Raw genomic sequence first — 12,960 nt, 5'->3', positions numbered from 1 at the left:
GTAGCCTGCTTTCTTCTCCTGGAGAGGAGAACTGCCTGTCCCCTCAGAGCTGCCTGGGGAGAATATCAGTTGAGTGCTGGAACTGTGGGAGGGTAAAAACCTTGTAATCCATTATAAAAACCCTTGGGGACCTTATGGTCCACATGAAGCCACCTGGGGACAGAGGATACACATGCAAAGCAGACATTCATGAGGGTGGGGCCACATGGGGCTGCCATATGCAGTTGTACAGGCTTTGACAGCCCAGTGCAGGGCTTAGCATTTACACAGACATTCTGTTCAACCTACATGGGGCCCTGAGGCCGAAGAAAGACAATTTTCACATATCTGTCTGATGCCCAAGGGGACAAGGAATGATCCATCAACCTTGGGATATGTCTACTGATCATATTGTTCATATAAATAGAGCAGGGATCCCATAATATATCCATAAACTGGATTCTAAGCTATCTAGTATCCACCAACAGTTCCTCTTCGCCTTTTCTCAGAATCACAAAATTTTCCTATGTCTTGCTGTGACCTTTGCCCTTTGGGAAACACCATCTTTCCCTGGTTACCCCTCTTTCTATTCCTCTCCTACCAATTCTGTTCCTAGCAATGTGCCTTTGTAGAGAACGGAAAAATCTCTTCTAAAGAGCTGATGACATCCATTCTTTTCTGTACCTACTCTGATTTCATAAAAATTTAGGGGATAAGGGGATCTCTTGTGTATTATTTATACATACACAGGCTCTGTGACTTCATTTCTTATTTAGTCCTCAGAAAAATGTTGTGAAACAGTTACTACGACTAGTCTTATTTTATAGATGAGGAGGAAGGAAAAGGCTCAGAGATATTACATTTTAAAAATTGTTTTAATTTTTAATTTTTGGTATGAGGGATTGAACTCAGGGGCACTTAACCACTGGGCTACAACCCCAGCCTTTTTAAAAAAATTTTTTTTTCTTTTTTGCAGTTGTAGATAGATACAATACCTTTACTTTATTTATTTATCTTTATGTGGTGCTGAGGATCAAACCCAGGGCCTTACACAGACTAGGCAAGCGCTCTACCACTGAGCCACAACCTTAGCTCCTCCAGCCCTATTTTGTATTTTATTTAGAGATAGGTTCTCACTGTGTTGTTGAGTGCCTTGCTAAGTTGCTGAGGGTGGATTTGAACCCACAATCCTCCTGCCTCAGCCTCCTGAGCTGCTGCAATTACAGGTATGTGCCACCACACCCTGTACAGAGACATTATTTAATTGCCCCAATTCATACAACTGGATGGTAGACCTGGTATTCATACCCTGGCTCCATGCCCCACTTCCACCTCATCTTATCTTCCTAGTTACCTAGGGTTTTTTTTTTTTTTTTGATAGCAGGGGTGGAACCCAGGGGCACTTAACCACTGAGACACATCCCCGGTTCTCATTCTCTCTCTCTCACTTTCTCTCTCTCTCTTTCTCTCTCTCTCTCTCTCTCTCTCTCTCTTTTAATATTTTTTAGTTGTAGTTGGGCACATTATTTATTTATTTTTATGTTGTATTGAAGATTAAACCCAGGGCCTCGCACATGCTAGGCAAGTGCTCTATCACTGAGCCACAACCCCAGTCCCCCAGTTCTTTTTTTATTTTTATCTTGAGACAGGGTCTCGCTAAGTTGCTCAGTGCCTTGCTAAGTTGCTAAGGCTGGATTTGAACATGTGATCCTCCTGCCTTATCCTCCCAAGTCACTAAGATTACAAATGTATGCCCCCTATGCCAGGCAGTTACCTTGCTTTTTGAGATCTGAGAATTTGAATGGAAAAGTCTCTCTGATTACATATTTGTTCCATTTAAGCCTCAACTGCTTCTTTTAAGCAACATGTCACCAAACAATTTCATGGGGTAGTAGTAGCCGAGTGAATTTACTATAGTGGCTTGAGCTTCAGCTTTGGCCAAATGGAAACACTTCCCCATATCTTGCAGCCACCATGATGTTGATGCCCAAGAAGAACTGAGCCACCATTTCTGAACCCCCTTTTAAGGAGCGGGTGATGGTAGCCAAAAAGGATGTCCATGTTCTGATGCACCTGGAGCTATCAGACAGGAATGTGCCTAGCCTTCATTCATGAAGACCACACAGTCTATCCGGTCTCAAGGCTACTTAAGGAACAGTTTGCTGGAGACCTTTCTACTGGTACTTTACCAGAGAGGCATCATGTATGTCCATGATGATCTCCACTGCCCCTGAGATCCTACCTGTATCCTGGCAGGGATTAGCCAAATGTCTGGAGGGTGAGTGACCTGCAAGAACCCATAAAAGGGGAATTCAGCAGAGATTCCCACAGAGTGCTGTGTCCTCTGGTGCAGACAAGAAACCTGAAGCTTCAACTGGCGTGGTAGTGCACACCTGTAATCCCACTGGGTCTGGAGGTTGAGACAGGAGGATCGTGAGTTCAAATCCAGCCACAGCAAAAATTGAGGTACTAAGCAACTTAGTGAGACCCTGTCTCTAAATAAAATACCAGATAGGTCTGGGATGTGACTCAGTAACATGAGTGCCCCTGAATTCAATCCCTGGTATCCCTCCAAAAAGAAAGAAAGCTGAAGCTGGGCCTAGGGTAGCAGCTGAATTCCTGTTCAGAGGTGGATTTGGTTGTAGACATGGTCATCCACTTCAGTAAAGTTGGAGGAGATTATTTTGTGCTGAATAAACTTAAAGCCAGGGACACTGAAAAAAATCTTTAATTGGCCATTTCCCATGACCCCCAAATTCTACTTGTAGAAAATCATCCTGCAGAAGTATCTGAGTGCTTCAGAATGATTTATGCAGAGGGATCTCACTCTGGCATTGCTTGCAATAGAGAAATACTGGGAACAACCTAAATGTCTATCACAAGGTGATTGGTGATGGCCCATTTACAAACATTCTAAAACATGTGGCAGTGACTTTGTGGTACTGAAGTAATTGTAGAGCTGGGCATGGTGGAGCATGGTGCTGCTTGCTTGTAATCCTAGTAACTTGGAAGGCTGCATCAGGGGGATGGAGGGTTCAAAGCCAACCTCAGCAACTTAGTGAGGTCCTAAGCAACTCAGGAAGACCCTGTGTCTAAATAAAATATATTTTAAAAAAAAGCTAGGGATGTGGATTTGTGGTTAAACACCCCTGGGTTCAATCTCTAGTACCTAAATAAATAAATATAGTAGCTGTGGGAATTAGCATTTCCTTCTTCTTTTCCTGGAAATGATTCAAAAGCAACAAGAAAAATGTGGGGGCCAGGCAAGATTGTTTTTGTGTGTGAAATGAGAGGAAAATATAATTTTCAGACTCTGGGATATATGAAAAGCTGCCAAAGTGCCTGTCACCAGGCAGAGATTGCAAAAGAGAAAGGGGCAGGGTGAGGAGGGGTGGAACAGAATGAGAGGTATCCCAGGGGCAGATGTTGGAAATTTCCAGGAATATATACACCTCCACAAGGTGGAGGATGTCACCTCCAATGCAAAAGTGATCTCCCTCTTTTGTAACCACAGTTATGGGAGCTGGCCTGAGCAAGGCTGATGGCAGAGCCCAGTTAGGGTCATGCCACCAACAGAAATGGGCATTTCCATTATTCATTACAGTGTAGCAAACCATTGCCAAATTTGGTGACTTGAAACATCAATTTATTGCTATCTTTCACAGTTCTGGGATGTGACAGGCTTCAGCTGGTGGCCTTTGGAGTTTCTCATGTGGTTACTGTTAGATGGTGGCTGAGGATGAGTCATCTGAAGCTGCTTCACTTACAGTCTGGTGGCTGGGTTGTCAGGCATCCCTCTGTGTCCTCTCCACATGGTCAGCTTGGGTTTCCTCAGTGGTTTCAGGGTAGTCAGACTTCTTATATGGTAGCTGATGTCCCCCAGAGCAATTGTTTCAAGTGGCCTGGGCTGAAACTGCAAGGTATCTTATGACCTAGTGTGGAAGCTCCACGTTGTCATATTTTCAGCACATTCTGTTTGCCAACCAAGTTAGTAAGGGCATCCCAGATTTGAAGGACAGGAGGAATAGACTCCACCTCTGAATGGGAAGAGTAGGCAAGAATTTGTGCTATCATTAGTTCCTCATGTGGGTCTCCACAAAGTATCCCAGGTGAGCAGTGTTGTGTAAAGCAGTCTGTCTGTGGTGGATGGTAATCGGGGAAACACTGCTTCCCCGGGAAGGCTATCTGGCAAAGCTGCTTGCAAATTACTTGCCCATCCAATGATGAGTGATGCATAACATCAAATTGAATCCATTCAAAGGGAGAAAGAAGAAAAGGGTGGCAAAGACTTCCAACAACTGAACTCACTAAAAAATCTTATTATATGACTATGTGACAACTCTCCAAGCATTATGCAATTGAACTTTAAAAAGTGAATGCAGGGAGCTAGGAATGGTGGTGCACACCTGTAATCCCAGCAACCCAGGAGGCTGAGGCAGGAGGATCTCGAGCTCAAAGCCAGCCTCAGGGACTGGGGCTGTGGCTCAGCGGTAGAGTGCTTGCCTAGCACGTGCCAGGCTCTGGGTTTGATCCTCAGCTCCACATAAAAATAAATAAAGAAAGAAAGAAAGAAAGAAAAAGATATTGTGTCCAACTACAACTAAAAAAAAAGCTAGCTTCAGCAAAAGCAAGGTGCTAAGCAACTCAGTGAGACCCTGTCTCTAAGTAAAAAAAAAAAAAAAAAAAGTAGGTCGGGGGATGTGGCTCAGTAGTCAAGTGCAACTGAGTTCAATCCCTGGTACCAACCCCAAATAAATAAAAAGTGAATTCAGGGGCTGGGGTTGTAGCTCAGTGGTAGAGCACTTGCCTAACATGTGAGGCACTGGGTTTGATCCTCAGCACCACATAAAAATAAAGAAATAAGATAATAAAGGTGTTGTGTCCATCTACAACTAAAAATATTTTTTAAAATAGTGCTTGTTTCAGGCTGGGGCTGTGGCTCAGTGGTAGTGTGCTTGCCTTGCATGTATGAGGCACTGGGTTCGATCCTCAGCACTATATAAAAATAAATAAAGATATTGTGTGTCCATGTACAACTAAAAAATATTTTTAAAAAGTGCTTGTTTTTATGAAGGAAGATGTAAAATGTAAATCACATTTTGTAACCCCTAATATGATCATTGATTTAAGGTCAGGATCATCAATAGATACTAAAATCCTCTGGTGAAATGTAATTGGTGAATAGGATGTTGATATGGTGACACAGGATTACCACATAGGTTATTATTTAATTAGTAGTTAAAGAGGGAAGGTAGGGCTGGGGATGTGGCTCAAGCGGTAGCGCGCTCGCCTGGCATGCGTGCGGCCCGGGTTCGATCCTCAGCACCACATACAAACAAAGATGTTGTGCCCGCCGATAACTAAAAAAATAAACAAATATTAAAATTCACTCTCTCTTTAAAAAAAAAATAAATAAAAAAAAATAAAGAGGGAAGGTATATACCTTTACATCAGAGAAACCAGCAGTTACACAGCTTAACTGAGTGATTCAACTTGAAATTACTAACAGCAAGACAGCTGAATTTTACTTGCCTCCTGATGGGATGTACATAATATCATCAGAGTCATAATTCTTAAGCTGAATCTAACCAAGTCTTTAGAAATAGCTGGTCATTTATTGGAAATGTAAATAGTAGGAAAACAAAACAAATGAAATATAAAGAAGCAACCAGATAAATCTAGATGACAAGTCATTTTACAATAGCTGGCATGTACTAAAAAAAAAAACTAAATGTGGGGCTGGGGCTGAGGCTCAGTAGTAATGCACTTGCCTGGCATGTGTGAGGCCCTGCATTCAATTCTCAGCACCATGCATAAATAAATAAAATAAAGATCTATCAACAACTAAAAAATATTTTAAAAACCTCTAAATGTAATAAATGTTGGGGGTCTATTCAAGATTAAAAGAGAATAAAGATACAACCATATGGATATATAATTGAAGATGAATTGAAAAAAATTATAAAAAACATTTTTGGGGTAATTGGGGAAATCTGAATATGTATTTTATATTAGATGATATTATGGAATTACAATTAAATTAGTGTTGTGTTTACTATGATCTAAATGTTTTTGTTTTCCCTCAAAATTCATTTGTTGAAACCTAATCACCAGTGTAATGGGAGGTGGGATCTTGGATCATGCTGGGCCTCATGGAATTTGAGGCCTTATAACAAAGACCTCATAGAGCTACCTTGTCCCACCCACCATGGAAGATATAACAAGAAGGTGACATCTACGAACCAGAATGTGGCCCTTGTCAGACATCAAATCTGCCAGTGCCTTGGTCTTGGACTTCCCATTATCTGGAACTGTGAGAAGTAAGTTTCTGTTGTTTATAAGCCACCCCTTCTATGGTAACTTGTTATAGCAACTGAAATGGACTAAGATGGTGGTAATACAGGAGAATGTTCTTATTTTAGGCTAAAATTTTCATGAAGTGTCATGATGTTGGCAACTCATTTTAAAATGGTTTGGAAAAATGCACATGTGCATTGTTTGTGTATATTGAGGCAGCAAAGATATGGCAAAATGGTAATTGCTGAACCTGTGTGAAAGATATGTGGATTCTCTAGTGTTCTTCCAATGATTCTGTAGATTTGCATTTTTTTTTTTTAATGAAAATTTGAGGGCTGGGGATATGGCTCAAGTGGTAGCGCGCTCGCCTAGCATGCGTGAGGCACTGGGTTCGGTTCTCAGCACCACATAAAAATAAAATAAAGATATTGGGTCCACCTACAACTAAAAAAATATTAAAAAAAGAAGAAAAGTTGAAGAGAAACAGCAAACGGACTAGCTTTTGGGATGATGGGAGGAGATGAAGCAGGGGCTGCAGAATTGGGAAGAACAAAGTATCAGGGAAATAAAGAGGAAACAGAAGGAGTACAAATAACAATTTTAAAAAACATTTAGTAATGGACTTGGGGGGAAAATGAGAAAGGCAAAGTAGAATGGGAGAAGTTAACGAAGGAGCAGAAGATTCAGCACCTACAAAATTGAAGCCGCCAAGATGGGTGCAGTGGCACAAGCCTATAATCCCAGCAGCTTGAGAGGCTGAGGCAGGAGGATGGCGAATTCAAAACCCGGCCTCAGCAAAAGCGAGGCACTAAGCAATCAGTGAGACCCTGTCCATAAGTACAATACAAAACAGGGGTGGGGATGTGACTCAGTGGTTGAGTGCTCCTGAGGTCAATCCCCAGTACCCTTCCACACCAAAAAATTGAAGCCTCCAAAGCAGAAAATCAAAATTTGATAGAAACATGAACAGCTGGAATAAAGATATAATTTTCTAGAATAACAAAGACATTATACCATATATCAGGGGAAATTAATTATACCATATATCAGGGGAAATTATCAGGAGGGTCACCTTAGAGATACTTACATTCTAGTAAAGTCATTACACTTCAAAGATAATGATCAAGTCATTTAGAGGGAAGAAAATCAGGCTGGTCTCAGTTTTGTACAGTGACTTTCAATGCCAGAAGATGGTGTGATACTTTAAAAGATCTTCAAGGAAAAAAAGTGTTGCACAAAGAATGTATATCCAGGACAGGCGGGGGATGGGGGCTATTAGTGGTACAGTGTCCCTGGGTTCAATCCCTGGTACCTCCCAAAATAAAATAAAAAGTAATAGCTAGAAGAAAAAGAAAAACTTGCCAAAAGTTGAGAATTATTTATAGAAACAAAGAAAATGGATTATATAGTGATAGCTTTTTATTTATTTGGTACTAGAGATTGAACCCAGGGGTACCTTACTGCTGAACTACATCCTCAGCTCTTATTTTTTTATTTTGAGACAGGGTCTCAAATTGCTTAGGGCTTGGCTAAATTGCTGAGGCTGGCCTCAAACTTGTGATCCTTCTGCCTCAGCCCTCTGAATCACCGATTATAGATATTTGCCACTGTACCCGGCTAGTGATAGCTTTTTAAAATTGCAAAAACAGAAAGTATAACAATGTTAATATGACAGAACTAAGGCTGATATATTTGACATATCACTAGATGTTGAAGCAAGATTAATTCACCTCTTAAGAGAAAAAAAAAAGATAATCAGATTGAATCTCTAGGCAGCACCCACCTTTATCCTGTGCTCAGACAAGTGGCTGCTTAAGACAAAGTGTTTTCAGAAAAGTTGAGAAAAAAAAGAAAGAAAGAAAGAGGCCGCAGGTCATATTGTTTTTATTGTTGTTGTTTTTGTTGTTCCTTTTTTCTTTTGAGGTGCTAGAGATTGAAGCTTGGGCCTTGCGTATGCAAAGCATGCTCTTTACCTCTGACCTCCACCTCCAGCGCTGGTCATAATTTTAATATCACATATGGTGGAGATGAAGAAAAGCACTTTATAATGGGAATCACAATAAGGATTCTAGTTATGATATCTATATATCAAATTCCAAAGCACAATATTTATGAATCTAAAATTACAGAAAAAACAGGTGAGCAAACAAGGAGTAGAAGAATTTAATTTCCCTCTCTAATCAAAGATAGATCAGTTGGAAAAAATAAATTGAATACCTAAACATCATATTTAGAGAAGCAGGTTCAGGTCCATAATCTCTTTTCCAAAGCACTGCAATTTTTCAATGTTTGGAAAGATGATATCGTACATATAGACTATGTAACATTTCAATTGGATCCATAGTCAAACATATTGATATTTCTGCAATAAATCATGATGAGGTAAATGACAATGATAAATAGCCTCCAATCAGTTCAGAATTGGATTTACTATCAAAAGACTTAAAAAACTTTCAGATTTTAGGACGTTTTGGATTTAGGAATTGCAGAGTTGGGAAGCTATGTATTTGGTTCTACATAAAGGAAAACTTTTAACATATAACTGTCTAAAAAAGAAGTACCTTGGGAGTGCCTGCTACTGGGGCTGGGGTGGGTGGGACAGGTCCTAGCGGAGATGACCAGTTTTCAAATGATTCAAGCATCAAGTGGGAAGCTAAACAAGGAGACTACTACCGAGTTTTTTTTTTTTTTTTTTTCTAACCTGAGATTCTAGGGTCACACTAGTTGAGGGAGAGGTGGGTTAGAGAAAGGGCATGATCCAGGCATAGTGGTACACGCCTGTAATCCCAATGATTTGAGAGGCTGAGGTAGGAAGATCACAAGTTCAAGGCCAGCCTGGGCAAATTAGGGAGACCCTGTCTCAAAAAAAAAAAAAAAGGCTGGGGTGTAGTTCAGCGGTAGAGCGTTCATGGGTTCAGTTCCTAGTACCAGAGAGATTGAAAGAGAGAGAGAGTGGGGATGAGAAGAGGGGTTGTCACAATCCTAAGCTTTCACTGTTATATGTCTGTTGAAATTTTAAAGCAAAATGGTACCTGTCCAGTGTTCTCACATGTGGTTGGGAAATGTGTACACAAGCTACTAAATCAGTGAAGATAACAGGCAAGGAACATTTTATAACTCTCAGAGGTTGGATCCCATGTGGTGAAAGATGGTAGCAGAGGGGCTTTCAGAGACCAGCTACCCTGTCCTCATACTATTCATGGCTGGACACTCCTAAGATGCTTCTGAATTCTCTGTTCCACAAAACACATTTGTAAATGTCTGAATTTAGGCCTGCATGGCTGGGGCCACAGCCTGTTCAGGTGGTGGGCCAGTGATTCTGATAATAGAGAACTTGGCCCAGCTCAGAGATCTTAGTTGGTTGCTGGGGAGGGATGGTGGTGGTTAAAGGGCTTTAGGAATGCCTGACTTGGTGATTATGAGCTGGAACCGGAAGTGGGAAGACAGCCCTTCAGTGCTGGTTGATGCTACTTGCTGTGTTGGTGACCTCTTTGTGGTGCACAGGGCTTCCTGAGTGTTGTCTCTGTTCATTCCTTTTTAATACTATTTGTTTGTGCTGGGGATGGAACCCAGGGCCTCATGCATAAGCTCTACCACTGAACAGCCCCCTTTTGCCCTTTTAAAACTCATTCTGTCCCCATAAAACAACTATCAGTGTTGCGTTTCATTTACTGAGGAAGTTCTTTCAATTATCCTCTTGGAGTCACTCAAGCTGTGATTATTGCCACACTCTCTATGTTCCCACACCACTCAACCTGGAAAACGGTGTGTGAGCTTTACTCTCTGAAGCCTTTCTGACCCCCTTTACAAAATCAGGCAAACACTCAGTGGCAAGAGAACAAAGTACACAAGAGGGCAGAGAGCAATAGGACCACAGGGTCAAAAGTCCTTCCAACATTGATTTCTTTCCGCTCAAACAAAGTAAGACAAGTTGCACTGGCTCATTTTATTTAGAAAATAAAGATAAGCGCGACAAAGAAAACAAAGATCTCACCACCTGGAGATAAGTACTGTTGATATTTTCAGCCGGTCGTTTTTAACTGGGTAGCCAGGAGCCCCAGGATTCTGTGGCGGTGCTTCCAAGACCCCCAAAATGGCAATTAGAATTTAATCAAAGAAGTAGAAGAGATTTTGAACATATAAAGCTGCAATAAACAAATGTACAGGCAAGGTGGGGATCAACGATAATCTCACCTAGATGTATGAACACATGTGTCCCTGGGTCAGCCTCCGGTGCAGGCCCTCCTGCTGTCCCTGTGTTTATCTGCAGATGCCGATTGGCTTGAATCTAGGAGTCAGGAGACTGGAGCAGGTAGAGCTGCAGGGGACCAGAAGGCTCAGGGCCTGCCCTTCTGCATCTGTACATCTACCTCACTGAGAGGTCACAGGCTGTGCAACAAGAAACGACTCTGTAACACACAGCAGTGTGGTCCCATGGTATTCTGGATCATTTTTAGCATTCCTCTTTCATTTTATTATGAGGCATGATAAATACTTCTAAATAGAAATACTTTTCAAGAAGTGGTGGGATAATAATGCTGAATTCTACCTCTCCCATTCCCAAGGCCACAGTGTCCTACATCCTGTGGCTCCTCTTGTGCCTGGCTGGTAAACTATCTCATGCCTTTAGAATAGGATCCAGAATGGGGGCTGGGGACATAGCTTAATTGGTAGAGTGCTTGCCTTGCATGTACAAGGACCCGGGTTCAACCCCTAGCACCACAAGGAGAAAAAAAAAGGATCCAGAAATCCAAGGGAAAGATGCATGAGGGTACTCAGTTCCACCCTGCCCTCTAGTCCTGGGAATTGAACCCAGGGTTGCTTTATGATTGAGCTTCGTTCCTTTTGTATTTTGTACTTTGAGACAGGGTCTTGCTTAGTTGCCAAGGCTGGCCTTGAACTTGAGATCCTTTTGCCTCAGTCATCCAAATTGCTGGGATCACAGGTGCATGCTGCCATGACTGGCTGTATACTCAGTGTTTAAATGGAAATGCAAAACAGAAAACTAACTTCCTTCCTTCCTTCCTTCCCTCCTTTTCTTTGTACTGGGAGTTGAATCCAGGAGTGCTCTACCATTGTGCTATCTCCCCAGCCCTTTTTAAAAAAAAATTAAAAATTTGGGATAGAATCTCATTAAGTTGCTGAGGCGGGCATGGAATTTGCAATCCTCCTGCCTCAGCCTCCAGAATGGCTGGGATTACAGGTATGTGCCATCATGTTCAAGCTGGATTCTTTTTTTTTTAAATTTATTTTATTTTTTTTAAATATTTATTTATTTTTTTAGTTATCGGCAGACACAACATCTTTGTTGGTATGTGGTGCTGAGGATCGAACCCGGGCCGCACGCATGCCAGACGAGTGCGCTACCGCTTGAGCCACATCCCCAGCCCCAGCTGGGTTCTTGAAGGCTTTCAAGACTATGATCTCAGCAGATCTGGGCTGGGGAAATCAGAGGAGAAGTTGAAAAGTTCCTGCACCCAGTCCCCATTATGCCACTCAGACTGGGGGCAGATACTTGAGTACATCTGGGGACTCTGATAAGGACTGTGCTCCTTCCCAGGCACAGCCTGAGGAAATTAGCTGAGATCCTAGTGTCCTCTCCAGTTGTGTAGGGAGGGGAGGATGGCACATCTGGGCTGAGAGGGCCCAAGATAGCCAGTCCTCCCTGAGCTCCCTGCAGCCCTCACAGCATGCACCTGCCAGGATCTGAAGGGACTGCTGCTGGGTCAGGATGAGGAGAAGGGTGGTGCACAGGCTGAGATTGTGGGAAGAATGTTCTGGGTGGAGGGAATAGCTCTGGGGTGGAGGTTCTGGGCTGGGGGCTCATTTGGCAGGCTGGCAGCAACAAGGGGTGGGACCAGGCAGTGAAGCAGCCAAGGGAGGGACAGAGTAATAGGTGGTGAGGAAGGAGAGGGGTCTGGCGACTAGGCATAGTAGTCGTGTAGTCCAGGGAGAGGACCCTAATTTTTATTCTCAGAGTTGGTGGGAAACCACTGAAAGTTTTGAAAAGGGAAGTGACATGATCTGGCAGCTTCACTCTAGCTGCTGTGTGGGAAAATGCCTTCGGGAGAGCAAGAGCGGAATTCTGCAGATGATCACGATAATCCAGACTGAGAAGCAGTTTGCCTGTTTCTAGCTGTGCAATCTAAAGCTGCCCGCTGGCTGTGAGCACTTGAAATGTGGCTGGTCTGAACTGAGAGACGCTGTAAGTGTCAACGACTTAGTACAGATTTCAGAAAATAAAATATCACATGGATGGTTTTTAAAATATTGATTTCATGCCAGGCATGGTGGCTCATGCCTATAATCCCAGCCTCTTGAGAGGCTGAGACAGGAGGATCACAAGTTAGAGACCAGCCTCAGCAATTTATCGAGGCCCTATGCAGTTTAGTGAGACACTAGGGTGTGGCTCGGTGGTTAAGCACCCTGGGCTCAACTCCCAGGACTCCCCTTCTCCCCCCCAAAATTGATTACAAGTTGAAACCTATTCAAATATTGATTACATGTTGAAATGATACTATTCTGACTATGTTAGGTAAGTTAAAATGTATTACCAAAATTAATCTCACCTTCATTTTACGTCTCAAATCTGGTGGAAGATCTGATCTTAAAACCGTGGCCCTGGTTGGGTTTCGGTTGGACACTGCGGGACCTGAGTGTTAACAGCAAGAGTGCCCAGAAATG

Source organism: Marmota flaviventris, chromosome 2 (assembly GCF_047511675.1).
Source record: "Marmota flaviventris isolate mMarFla1 chromosome 2, mMarFla1.hap1, whole genome shotgun sequence".
Lineage (NCBI taxonomy): Eukaryota > Metazoa > Chordata > Mammalia > Rodentia > Sciuridae > Marmota > Marmota flaviventris.
This window is presented reverse-complemented; position numbering follows the sequence as displayed.